This window comes from Hemiscyllium ocellatum, chromosome 1 (assembly GCF_020745735.1).
Source record: "Hemiscyllium ocellatum isolate sHemOce1 chromosome 1, sHemOce1.pat.X.cur, whole genome shotgun sequence".
Taxonomy (NCBI): domain Eukaryota; kingdom Metazoa; phylum Chordata; class Chondrichthyes; order Orectolobiformes; family Hemiscylliidae; genus Hemiscyllium; species Hemiscyllium ocellatum.
This window is the reverse complement of record NC_083401.1, coordinates 1169532-1182331: the sequence shown is the minus strand read 5'-3', so window position 1 is coordinate 1182331 and position 12800 is coordinate 1169532. Positions and strand designations below refer to the sequence as shown.

Genomic DNA, 12800 nt, shown 5'->3' with positions numbered 1-12800 from the left:
TGTATCTTTCCCCTCTCACCCTAAACCTATGCCCTCTAATTCTGGGAAAAGACCATACTCTTGTCTATTACCCTATCCATGTCCCTCATGATTTTATAACCTCTATAAGGTCACCCCTCAGCCTCCGACGCTCCAGGGAAAACAGCCCCGGCCAGTTCAGCCTCTCCCTGTAGCTCAAACCCTCCAGCCCTGGCAACATCCTTGTAAATCTTTTCTGAACCCTTTCAAGTTTCACAGCATCTTTCCGATAGGAAGGAGACCAGAATTGCACTCAGTATTCCAACAGTGGCCTCACCAATGTCCTGTACAGCTGCAACATGACCTCCCAACTCCTGCACACAATACTCTGACCAATAAAGGAAAGCATACCAAACACACTTTTTCACTACCCTAACCAACTGTGACTCTACTTTCAAGGAACTATGAACCTGCACTCCCTGGTCTCTTTGTTCAGCAACACTCCACATGATCACACCGTTAACTGTATAAGTCCTGCCCTGATTTACCTTTCCAAAATGCAGCACTTCACATTTATCTAAATTGTTGTTTTCAGGACAGTGTGAAACAGGCGGATCTGCTCAAACAGGCTGATGCTAAGAAGGAGGATGTGCTGAAAAGTTTGAAAAACATAAGGATAGATAAATCCCCTGGGGCAGACGGGATAGACCAAAGGTTACTACAGGAAGCAAGGGAAGAGATTGCTGCATCTCACGGTCAACTAGAGTAGGACCAGATAATTGGAGGGAGGCAAATGTTATTCCCTTGTTCAAGAAAGGGAATAGGAGAAAATGAGGACTGCAGATAATGGAGATCAGAGTTGAGAGTGTGGTGCTGGAAAAGCACAGCAGGTCAGGCAGCATCTGAGGAGCAGGAAATTCGACATTTTGTGTATGAGATCTACATACCCTGGAAATTACAGACCAGTCAATCTTATGTCAGTGGTGGGCAAATTATTGGAGAGGATTCTGAGAGGCAGGATTTATGATTATTTGGAAAAACATTGTTTGATTAGAGATTTTCAGCATAGCTTTGTGAGGGGAAGGTCATGCCTCACTAACCTAACTGAATTCTTTGAGGATGTGACAAAACATCTGGAGGTGGCTAGAGCAATGGATGTGGTATAAATGGATTTTAGTAAGGTGTTTGAGAAGCTTACCCATGGCAGGCTCATTCACAAAGTAAGGAGGTGTGGGATACAGGGAAATCTGGCTGTCTGGATACAGAATTGGCTGACCCATAGAAGACGGAGGGTGGTAGTAAATGGAAAGTATTCAGCCTCGGGTTCGGTGACCAGGGATGTTCCTCAGGGATCTGTTGTGGGACTGTGGCTCTTTGTGATTTTTATAAATGACTTGGATGAGGAAGTGAAAGGGAGGGTTAGTAATTTGCCGATGACACGAAGGTGGGTGGAATGATGCATAGGGCTGTTGTAGGCTGCAGCGGGACATTGACAGGATACAGAGCTGGGCTGAGAAGTGGCAGATGGAGTTCAACTTGGAAAAGTGTGAAGTGATTCATTTTGGAAGGTCGAATTTCAACGCAGATTACAGGGTTAAAGGCAGGATTCTTGGCAGTGTGGAGGATCAGAGGGATTTTGCTGTCCACTTTCATAGATCCCTCAATGTTGCCACCCAAGTTGATAGGGTTGTTAAGAAACTGGATGGTGTGTATGGCTTTCATTAGCACGGGGATTGCATTTAAGAGCCGCGAGGTTATGTTATAGCTCTGTAGAGCCCTGGTTAGACCACACTTGGAATATTGGGTTCGGTTCTGGTCGCCTTATTATAAGAAGGATGTAGCTGCTTTAGAGAAGGTGCAGTGAAGATTTACCAGGATGCTGCCTGGACTGGAGGGCATTTCTAATGAAGAAAGGTTGAGGGAGCTAGGGCTTTTCTCATTGGAGTGAAGAGGTGACTTGATAGAGGTGTACAAGATGATAAGAGGCATAGATAGAGTTGATAGTCAGAGACATTTTCCCAGGGCAGAAATGGCAATCACTAGGGGGTATAATATTAAGGTAATTGGAGGAGGGTTTAGGGGAGATGTCAGAGGGAGATTCTCTACACAGAGAGTGGGGGCGGGGGGGTGGAATGCACTGCCAGCCGTGGGAGTAGAGAGAGTCATTCGGGACATTACTAGATTGGACGGGATTGAGGTTCACAAGGAAGAAGTGTTTGCAATTCTGGAAAGTTTGAAAATAGACAAGTCCCCAGAATCAGATGGGATATATCCCAGGATTCTCTGGGAAGCCAGGAAGGAGGTTGCAGAGCCTTTGGATTTGATCTTTATGTCACCATTGTCTTCGGGAATAGTGGCAGAAGACTGGAGGACAGTCTGGAGGAAATGTTGTTCCCTTATTTAAGAAGGGGAGTAGAGACAACCCTGGTAATTATAAACCAGTGAGCCTTACTTCAGTTGTGGGTAAAGTGTTGGAAAAGGTTATAAGAACAAAGAAAATTTACAGCCCAGGAACAGGCCCTTCGGCCCTCCAAGCTGTGCTGATCCAAATGTACTGTCTAAACCTGTCGGTCAATTCCTACACATTTATATCCCTTTACCGTGAATCGACCGTGCCTGCCTGGCAACACATTCCAGACACCCACCGCCCTCTGTGTGAAGTACTTGCTGCCTGTATCCCCCTTAAACTTTCCACCTCTCACCTTGAAAGCGTGACCTCTCATTATGGAATCCTTCACCCTGAGAAAAAGCTTGTCTCTATCCACCCTGTCTATACCCTTCATGATTTTGTAAACCTCAATCAGGTCCCCCCTCAATCTCCTTTTTTCTAGTGAAAACAAACCTAACCTACTCAACCTCTCTTCATAGCTAGCACCTTCCATACCAGGCAACATCCTCGTAAACCTTCTCTGCACCCTCTCCAAAGCGTCCACATTCTATTGGTAATGTGGCGACCAGAACTGTAACAGTATTCTAAATGCGGCCGAACCAACGTCTTGTACAATTTTAACATGACCTGCCAGCTCTTATACTCAATACCCCGTCCAATGAAGGCAAGCACACCATATGCCTTCTTGACCACTCTATCCACCTGTGCAGCAACCTTCAGGGTACAATGGACCTGCACTCCCAGATCTCTCTGCTCATCAACTTTTCCCAAGGCTCTTCATTTCATTGTATAATTCGCTCGAGAATTAGACTTTCCTAAATACATCACCTCACATTTGTCTGGATTGAACTCCATCTGCCCCTTCTCCACCCAACTCTCCAGTCTATCTATATCCTCCTGTATTCTCTGACAGTCCCTTATGCTTTCTGCTGCTCCAACAATCTTCGTGTCATCTGCAAACTTGCTGATCACACCAACAGTGCCCTCTTCCAGATCATTTATGTATATTACAAACAACAGTGGCCCCAACACTGACCCCTGTGGAACACCACTGGTCATCTTTCTCCATTTCGAGAAACTCCCTTGAACTACTACTCTCTGTCTCCTGTTGCTCAACCAGTTCTTTATCCACCTGCTAGAACACCCTGCACACCATGTGACTTCACTTTCTCCATTAGTCTACCAGTGGGAACCTTATCAAACACCTTAGTAAAGTCCATGTATATGACATCAACAGCCCTTCCTTCATCTATCAACTTGGTCACTTCCTCAAAGAACTCTATTAAGTTGGTAAGGCACGATCTCCCCCGCACAAAACCATGTTGCCTATCACTGATAAGCCCATTCTTTTCTAAATATAAATAAATCCTATCCCTCAATACCCTCTCCAGCAACTTTCCCACCACCGACGTCAGGCTCGCTTGTCTATAGTTACCTGGAATATCCCTACTTCCCATCTTGTACAGGGGGAACAACATGAGCAACCTTCCAGTCCTCTGGCACCTCACCTGTATATAAGAATGCCACAAAGATATCTGTCCGGGCCTCAGCTATTTCCTCTCTCGCCTCCGTCAGCAATCTGGGATAGATCCCGTCTGGTCCTGGGAATTTGTCCAACTTAATAACCTCTAGCCTACTCAACACTTCTTTCAATGTGATCCAGACTAATCAAACTTCTATTTCTAATCTCAAGATTCATCATGTCCCTCTCCTCAGTGAATAGGAGAGTCCTCAGTGCAAAGTAATCATTCAGAATCTCACCCATTCTCTCAGGTTCGACACACAGCCTTCCTTCATTATCCTTTAGTGGACCAATCCTTTCTCTAGTTACCCTCTTGCTTCTTATATAAAAATAAAATGCTTTGGTATTCTCCTTAATTCTGCTCTCTAAAGCTATTTCATGACCTCTTTTAGCCTGCTTGTTTCATTGTTTAAGACTTGTTCTACTCTTCCGATAGTCTTCCAGGGTCCGTTCTGTTCTTAACTGCCTAGACCTTATGTACGCTTCCTTTTTCCTCTTGGCTAGTCGTACAATTTCTCCTGTCATCCACGGTTCACGAATCTTGCCCTTTCCTATCCCTAGCCTTCAACGGGACATGCCTATCCTGCACGATCTTTAACCTATCTTTGAAAGCCTCCCACATATCAAATGTCCCTTCAAATAGTTGTGTCCAATCCACATTTCCCAGCTCCTGCCTGATTTTGATATAATTGGTCAGTTTAGTATTCTTCCCTTCCCTTGTTTTCTCTCCTTTATCTATGAGTATTGTAAAACTTACAGAATTGTGGTCACTGTTCCCAAAGAAACCCCCACCACAACTTCTACCACCTGTCCTAGCCTTTTTATTCCTGATGAAGGGCTTTTGCCCGAAACGTCGATTTCGCTGCTCGCTGGATACTGCCTGAACTGCTGTGCTCTTCCAGCACCACTGATCCAGAATCTGGTTTCCAGCATCTGCAGTCACTGTTTTTACCTCGCTCCCCAGTACCAGGTCCAATATGGCCCCTTCCCTCCCCGGAATATTGACATACTGCTCTAGAAAACTCTCCTGGAGTCCACATTGATGCCCTGGGGTTGAAGTGTTCCGAGGCGGAAGATGAGGCGTTCTTCCTCCAGGCGTCTGGTGGTGAGGGAGCGGCAGTGAAGGAGGCCCAGGACCTTCATGTCCTCGGCAGAGTGGGAGGGGGAGTTGAAATGTTGGGCCACGGGGCGGTGTGGTTGATTGGTGCGGGTGTCTCGGAGATGTTCCCTAAAGCGCTCTGCTAGGAGGCGCCCAGTCTCCCCAATGTAGAGGAGACCGCATCGGGAGTAACGGATACAATAAATGATATTAGTGGATGTGCAGGTAAAACTCTGATGGATGTGGAAGACTCCTTTAGAGCCTTGGATAGAGGTGAGTAGGGGGGGTCGTGGAGGCAGGTTTTACAGTTCCTGCGGTGGCAGGGGAAGGTGCCAGGATGGGAGGGTGGGTTGTGGGGGGTGTGGGGCTGGACCTGACCAGGTAGTCACGGAGGGAACGGTCTTGGGATAAGGTGGGGGGAGGGGAAACAAGGAAACTGTTGAAGTCCACATTGCTGCCCTGGGGTTGAAGTGTTCCGAGGCGGAAGATGAGGCGTTCTTCCTCCAGGCGTCTGGTGGTGAGGGAGCGGCGGTGAAGGAGGCCCAGGACCTCCATGTCCTCGGCAGAGTTGGAGAGGGAGTTGAAATGTTGGGCCACGGGGCGGTGTGGTTGATTGGTGCGGGTGTCTCGGAGTTTTTTAAAAAATTTATTCTAACAGGAACATCCTTCCATTGAAACCGTGCCCCAGTCCTATATCTCCCACATCATCTATCCTTTTACACCTCTCAACCAAATATCATTTGGAATAATATGAGAAATAAGAGTAAGGAGGGAGATGAATCTTTATAAAGTGCTGGCCAGAATGTTCTTGTCCCAACTCGGATAAGGACTCTATACTGGGTCCTGGAGGTGAGCTCAATGGCTGAACCACTGGCAAATGTGATTGTTATCCCAAAACAGAGACTATTGGCTCAGGTTGAAGTCTATTCAAGTTAAGGCTTGACTCCTCTCTTGTCCTCTTACTCAATATCACCTCAATCCTTCCTCAGAACATAGAACATTCCAGTGTAGTAGTGGCCCTTTGGCCTTCGATGTTGTGCTGACCTGTGGAACCCATCTGAAGCCCATCTAACCCACACTATTCTATTCTCATCCATATGTTTACCCAATGACCATTTAAATGTCCTTAAAGTTGGTGAGTCTACTACTGTTGCAGGCAGGCCGTTCTAAGCTCTTGAGTAAAGAAACCATATCTAACATTTGTCCTATATCTATCACTGATCTATACCTACATCTATCCTTGATGACCTGATGCTTCCTCTCAATACCCCCACACAGTTTCCTACTCCAGGTCCCCATGGAGAGTTCTTTGGGGTTTGAACATGGAGATATAGTTAGGAAGTTTGCAGGTGACACCCACATTGGAGATGTAGTGGACAGCAAAGAAGGTTACCTCAGATTACAACAGGATTTACATCAAATCAAATTGGAGTTCAATTTAGATCAATGTAAGGTGCTGCATTTTGGAAAGGTAAAACAGGGCAGGACTTATACATTTTATGGTAAGATCTAGGGAAGCATTGCTGAACAAAGAGACCTTGGAGCGCAGGTTCATAGTTCCTTGAAAGTGGAGTCGCAGGTAGATAGGATAGTGAAGGAGGAGGTTGGAAGAAATCAGCAAGCCAGGCAGCATCAGGAGGTAGGGAAAGTAATGCCAAACTTCTCCACCTTCTGTATGAACGGCTTATGCCCGAAACGTTGATTCTCCTGGTCCTCAGATGCTGCCTGAGCTGCTGCGCTTTTCCAGCAACACACTCTCAACTCTGATCTCCAGCATCTGCAGTCCTCACTGTCTCCCAGCTGCTGTATCTGCCTGGTTCGTTGTGTTCTTCCAGCCTCCTGGTTGTCTACTTTGGAATCCAGCACCTCCGGGTTTTTTTGTCCCTAATGATAGTGAGGAAGGCTTCACATCGGCTCTGAATAAGACCCATCTCAATTTGAAAAATTAGTTTCAAGTAATTGACAGAGAGAGTAAGGTCGGTGAGGACCTGGAAACAATTATAATAATGGAAGAGGTAGTGTTGGGCAAGCTAATGGAGTTCAGGATAGATACATCTCCTAGCCCTGATGGAATGCGGATGACACTAAGGTGAGAGGCAGAGCAATGTGTGCAGAGGACAGGGAAACCTCACAGACGAACACAGATATATTGAGTGGGTGGGCAAAGGGCTGGTAGATGGAATACAATGTTAGTAAATGTGAAGTCATCTGTTTTGTTCGGAGTAACAGTAAAAACGACAATTATTTGAGTGGTAAAAGATTGCAGCATATTGCTATGGGGAGGGACCTGGGTGTCTTTGTGCATGAACTGCAGAAGGTTGGTCTGCAGGTATAACTGGTAATTAGGAAGGCACATGGAATTTTGTCCTTCATTGCTGAAGGGGTTGAGTTTGTACAAAACATTGGTTCGGCTGCCTTTAGAATACTGTGTACAGTTCTGGACACCACATTACCAAAAGGGTGTGGACACTTTGGAGAGGGTGCAGAGAAGGTTTATGAACAATTCTTCCGCTGCCTTCGCCTCCGTGCCTACTTTCACAACCAAGACTCCCGCCCACCCTCTGACGACCCCTTCTCCCGCCTCCAACACACCCCATCCACCTGGACACCCCGTGCTGGCCTCTTACCCGCCCTCGATCTATTTATAGCCAACTGCCGCCGTGACATCAACCAACTCAACCTGTCCACCCCTCTCACCCACTCCAACCTCTCACCCTCAGAACGTGCAGCCCTCCACTCCCTCCGCTCCAATCCCAACCTCACCATCAAACCCGCAGACAAGGGAGGCGCGGTGGTAGTTTGGCGCACTGACCTGTACACCGCTGAAGCCAAACGCCAGCTCGCGGACGCCTCCTCTTATCGCCTCCTTGACCACGACCCCACCTCCCACCACCAAACCATCATCTCCCAGACCATCCATAACCTCATCACCTCAGGGGATCTCCCATCCACCGCCTCCAACCTCAGTCCCACAACCCCGCACCGCTCGTTTCTACCTCCTGCCCAAAATCCACAAACCTGCCTGCCCCGGCCGACCCATTGTCTCAGCCTGCTCCTGCCCCACCGAACTCATCTCCCAATACCTCGACACGGTCCTGTCCCCTTTAGTCCAAGAACTCCCCACCTACGTTCGGGACACCACCCACCCCCTCCACCTCCTCCAGGATTTTCGCTTCCCCGGTCCCCAACGCCTTATCTTCACGATGGACATCCAGTCCCTGTACACCTCCATCCCCCACCACGAAGGACTCAAAGCCCTCCGCTTCTTCCTTTCCCGCCGCACCAACCAGTACCCTTCCACTGACACCCTCCTTCGACTGACTGAACTGGTCCTCACCCTGAATAACTTCTCTTTTCAATCCTCCCACTTCCTCCAAACTAAAGGAGTTGCCATGGGCACCCGCATGGGCCCCAGCTATGCCTGCCTCTTCGTAGGATATGTGGAACAGTCCATCTTCCGCAACTACACTGGCACCACCCCCCCACCTTTTCCTCCGCTACATCGATGACTGTATCGGCGCTGCCTCGTGCTCCCACGAGGAGGTTGAACAGTTCATCAACTTTACCAACACCTTCCATCCCGACCTCAAATTCACCTGGACTGTCTCAGACTCCTCCCTCCCCTTCCTAGACCTTTCCATTTCTATCTCGGGTGACCGACTCAACACAGACATCTACTATAAACTGACTGACTCCCACAGCTACCTGGCCTACACCTCCTCCCACCCTGCCCCCTGTAAAAACTCCATCCCATATTCCCAATTCCTTCGTCTCCGCCGCATCTGCTCCCAGGAGGACCAGTTCCAATACCATACAGCCCAGATGGCCTCCTTCTTCAAGGACCGCAGATTCCCCCCAGACGTGATCGACGATGCCCTCCACCGCATCTCCTCCACTTCCCGCTCCTCCGCCCTTGAGCCCCACCCCTCCAACCGCCACCAGGACAGAACCCCACTGGTTCTCACCTACCACCCCACCAACCTCCGTATACAGCATATCATCCGCCGTCATTTCCGCCACCTCCAAACGGACCCCACCACCCCATCAAACAACTAACGATATATTTCCCTCCCCTCCCCTATCAGCGTTCCGCAAAGACCACTCCCTTCATGACTCCCTCGTCAGGTCCACACCCCCCACCAACCCAACCTCCACTCCCAGCACCCTCCCCTGCAACCGCAGGAAATGCAAAACTTGCGCCCACACCTCCTCCCTCACTTCCCTCCAAGGCCCCAAGGGATCCTTCCATATCCACCACAAATTCACCTGCACCTCCACACACATCATCTATTGCATCCGCTGCACCCGATGTGGCCTCCTCTACATTAGGGAGACGGGCCGCCTACTTGCGGAACGTTTCAGAGAACACCTCTGGGACGCTAGGACCAACCAACCCAACCACCCCGTGGCTCAACACTTTAACTCTCCCTCCCACTCCACCAAGGACATGCAGGTCCTTGGACTCCTCCACCGGCAAAACATAACAACATGACGGTTGGAGGAAGAGCGCCTCATCTTCCGCCTGGGAACCCTCCAACCACAAGGGATGAACTCAGATTTCTCCAGCTTCCTCATTTCCCCTCCCCCCACCTTGTCTCAGTCGGTTCCCTCGAACTCAGCACCGCTCTCCTAATCTGCAATCCTCTTCCTGACCTCTCCACCCCCACCCCACTCCGGCCTATCACCCTCACCTTGACCTCCTTCCACCTATCCCACCTCCATCGCCCCTCCCCCTAGTCCCTCCTCCCTACCTTTTATCTTAGCCTGCTTGGCACACTCTCCTCATTCCTGATGAAGGGCTTATGCCCGAAACGTCGAATTTCCTGTTCCTTGGATGCTGCCTGGCCTGCTGTGCTTTAACCAGCAACACATTTTCAGCTGTGATCTCCAGCATCTGCAGACCTCACTTTTTTTACTTTATGAGGATATTGCCTGGTGTGGAAGGTGCTCGCTATGAAGAGAGGTTGAGTAGGTTAGGATTGTTTTCATTAGAAAAAAGGAGATTGAGGGGGGACCTGATTGAGGTTTACAAAATCATGAAGGGTATAGACAGGGTGGGTAGAGACAAGCTTTTTCCCTGGGAGAAGGATTCAATAACGAGAGGTCACACTTTCAAGGTGAGAGGTGGAAAGTTTAAGGGGGATACATGTGGCAAGTACTTCACACAGAGGGTGGTGGGCATCTGGAACGCTTTGCCAGCAGAGGTGGTAGAGGCAGGCACGGGAGATTCATTTAAGATGAGTCTAGACAGATACATGTGGAGGTGGGGAGCAGAGGGATACAGATGCTTAGGAATTGACCAACAGGTTTAGACAGTGGATTTGGATTGGATCAGGCTTGGAGGGCCGAAGGGCCTGTTCCTGGGCTGTACATTTTGTTTCTTTGTTTTTTAAACACAGGATGGTTATGTTACAGCTGTACAGGGCGCTGGTGAGGCCACCCCTGGAGTACTGTGTACAGACTTGGTCTCCTTACTTGAGAAAGGATGGACTGGCACTGGAGGGGATATCGAGGAGGGTCACTAGGGTGATTCTGGAGTTGAGGGGGTTGGTTTATGAAGAGAGGCTGAGGAGAATGGGATTATATTCATTGGGATTTAGAAGAATGAGGGGGATCTTATTGAAACAGATAAAATTATGAAGGGAATAGATTAGATAGAAATAGGATGTTTCCGTTGGCAGGTGAGACTAGGACAAGAGGGCATGGCCTCAAGGTTAGAGGGAGCAGGGTTAGGGCTGAACTGAGGAGGAACCTCTCCACCCAGGGGGTTGTTAATCTAAGGAATTCCTTGCCCAGGGAAGGAGTTGACGCTTCAGTAAACGTTTTTAAAGCTAAAGTAGATATTTTTTGAACCAAAAAAGGAATCAAGTGTTATGGTGAGATTGATGAAGGGTCATTGGATCTGAGTCCGTGAGAAGATCAGCCATGATCTTATTGAATGATGGAGCAGAGTTGAAGGGCCGAACGGCCTACTCCTGCTCCCAGTTCTTCGGTTATGTTATAGAACATAGAAAAATACAGCGCAGTACAGGCCCTTCGGCCCTCGATGTTGCGCCGACCGAATCCTACCTAACCTACACTAGCCCAATAATCTCCATATGCTTATCCAATGCCCGCTTAAATGACCATAAAGAAGGAGAGTCCACCACTGCTACTGGCAGGGCATTCCATGAACTCACAACCCGCTGTGTAAAGAATCTACCCCTAACATCTGTCCTATACCTACCTCCCCTTAATTTAAAGCTGTGTCCCCTAGTAACACCTGACTCCATTAGCGGTAAAAGGTTCTCGGTGTCGACCCTATCTAAACCCCTAATCATCTTATACACCTCTATCAAATCTCCCCTAAACCTTCTCTTCTCCAATGAGAACAGCCCCAAGTGCCTCAGCCTTTCCCCATACGATCTTCCTACCATTCCAGGCAACATCCTGGTAAACCTCCTCTGCACCCGTTCCAGTGCCTCCACATCCTTCCTATAGTATGGCGACCAAAACTGCACACAATACTCCAGATGCGGCCGCACCAGAGTCTTATACAGTTGCAACATGACCTCAGGACTCCGGAACTCAATTCCTCTACCAATAAAGCCCAGTACACCATATGCCTTCCTCACATATGCCTGCCTATGTCTGCTCTCTCTCCATGGGTGCTGCCTGACCTGCTCGGATTTGCTTTCAGTGGTGAAGTTAGTATTTGGTACACTTACCTTTCTTGGTAAATGCATTAGCTATAGGTACTGAGAAGTCCCAGCTGTACAGGACATTAGTGAGGGCACTTTTGGAATATTGTGTTCAGTTCTGGTCTCCATGCAAGAGGAAAGATGTTGTGAAACTGAAAGAGTTGGATCGAAGTCTCTGCTTCCCTGCTGTACAACTCGCTGACTCTGTTTTACCCCCTCAGCAGTGCCCTCAAAGATCCTCTCTTTGCTTCATTCTCCGACTTATTTCTCATGAAGTCAAGGAAACAGACAGAACATAGAGCATTCCAGGGCAGTACAGGCCTTTCGGCCCTCAATGTTGTGCTGATCTGTGGGACCAATCTGAAGCCAACCTATCCAACAATATTCCAGTTTCAGCCATTTGTTTATCCAATGACTGTTTAAATGCTACTACAGAGTCTACTCCTGTTACAGGCAGTGCAACACCCCTACTACTCTCTGACATCTGTCCGAAATCTATCACCCCTCAATTTAAAGTGATATCCCCTTGTTCTGGCCATCACTATCCAAGGAAAAAGGCTCTCCCTGTCCACCCTATCTAACCCTCTGATTATCTTGTATGTCTCTATTCAGTCACCTCTCAACCTTCTTCTCTCTAACGAGAACAGCCTCAAGTCCCTCAGCCTTTCCTCGTAAGACCTTCCCTCCATACCAGGTAACATCCGAGTAAATCTCCTCTGCACGCTTTCCAAAGCTCCCACATCCTCCTTATAATGTGGTAACCAGAACTGTACACAATACTCCAAGTGCGGCCACACCAGAGTTTTGTACAGCTGCAGCATAACCTCATGGTTCCAGAACTCGATCCCTCTATTAATAAAAGCTAAAACACTGTATGCCTTCTTAACAACCCAGTCAGTCTGGGTGGCAACTTTCAGGGATCTGTGTACCTGGACACCGAGATCTCTCTGCTCATCTACATGTGAATCTTGTATCACATTTCCAGAACACTTCTGCTGTAAAGTTGTGCGAACATAATCTGATTCTCCACAACCACCTGATGAAGGAGCAGCACACCAAATAAAGCTGTTGGACTATAACCTGATGTTCTGTGAGTTTTAACTTTGTCCACCGCAGACCAACACCACCATCTCCAAGTCAAGAATCTTACCA

General features: G+C 48.3%; 1 protein-coding gene across 4 annotated transcripts in view; it reads right to left on the bottom strand.

Moving 5' to 3' along the window:
* Positions 1-12800, bottom strand: part of LOC132817393 (rhotekin-like) — a 146141-nt gene that overhangs the window by 33099 nt on the left and 100242 nt on the right. The window lies entirely within an intron of this gene.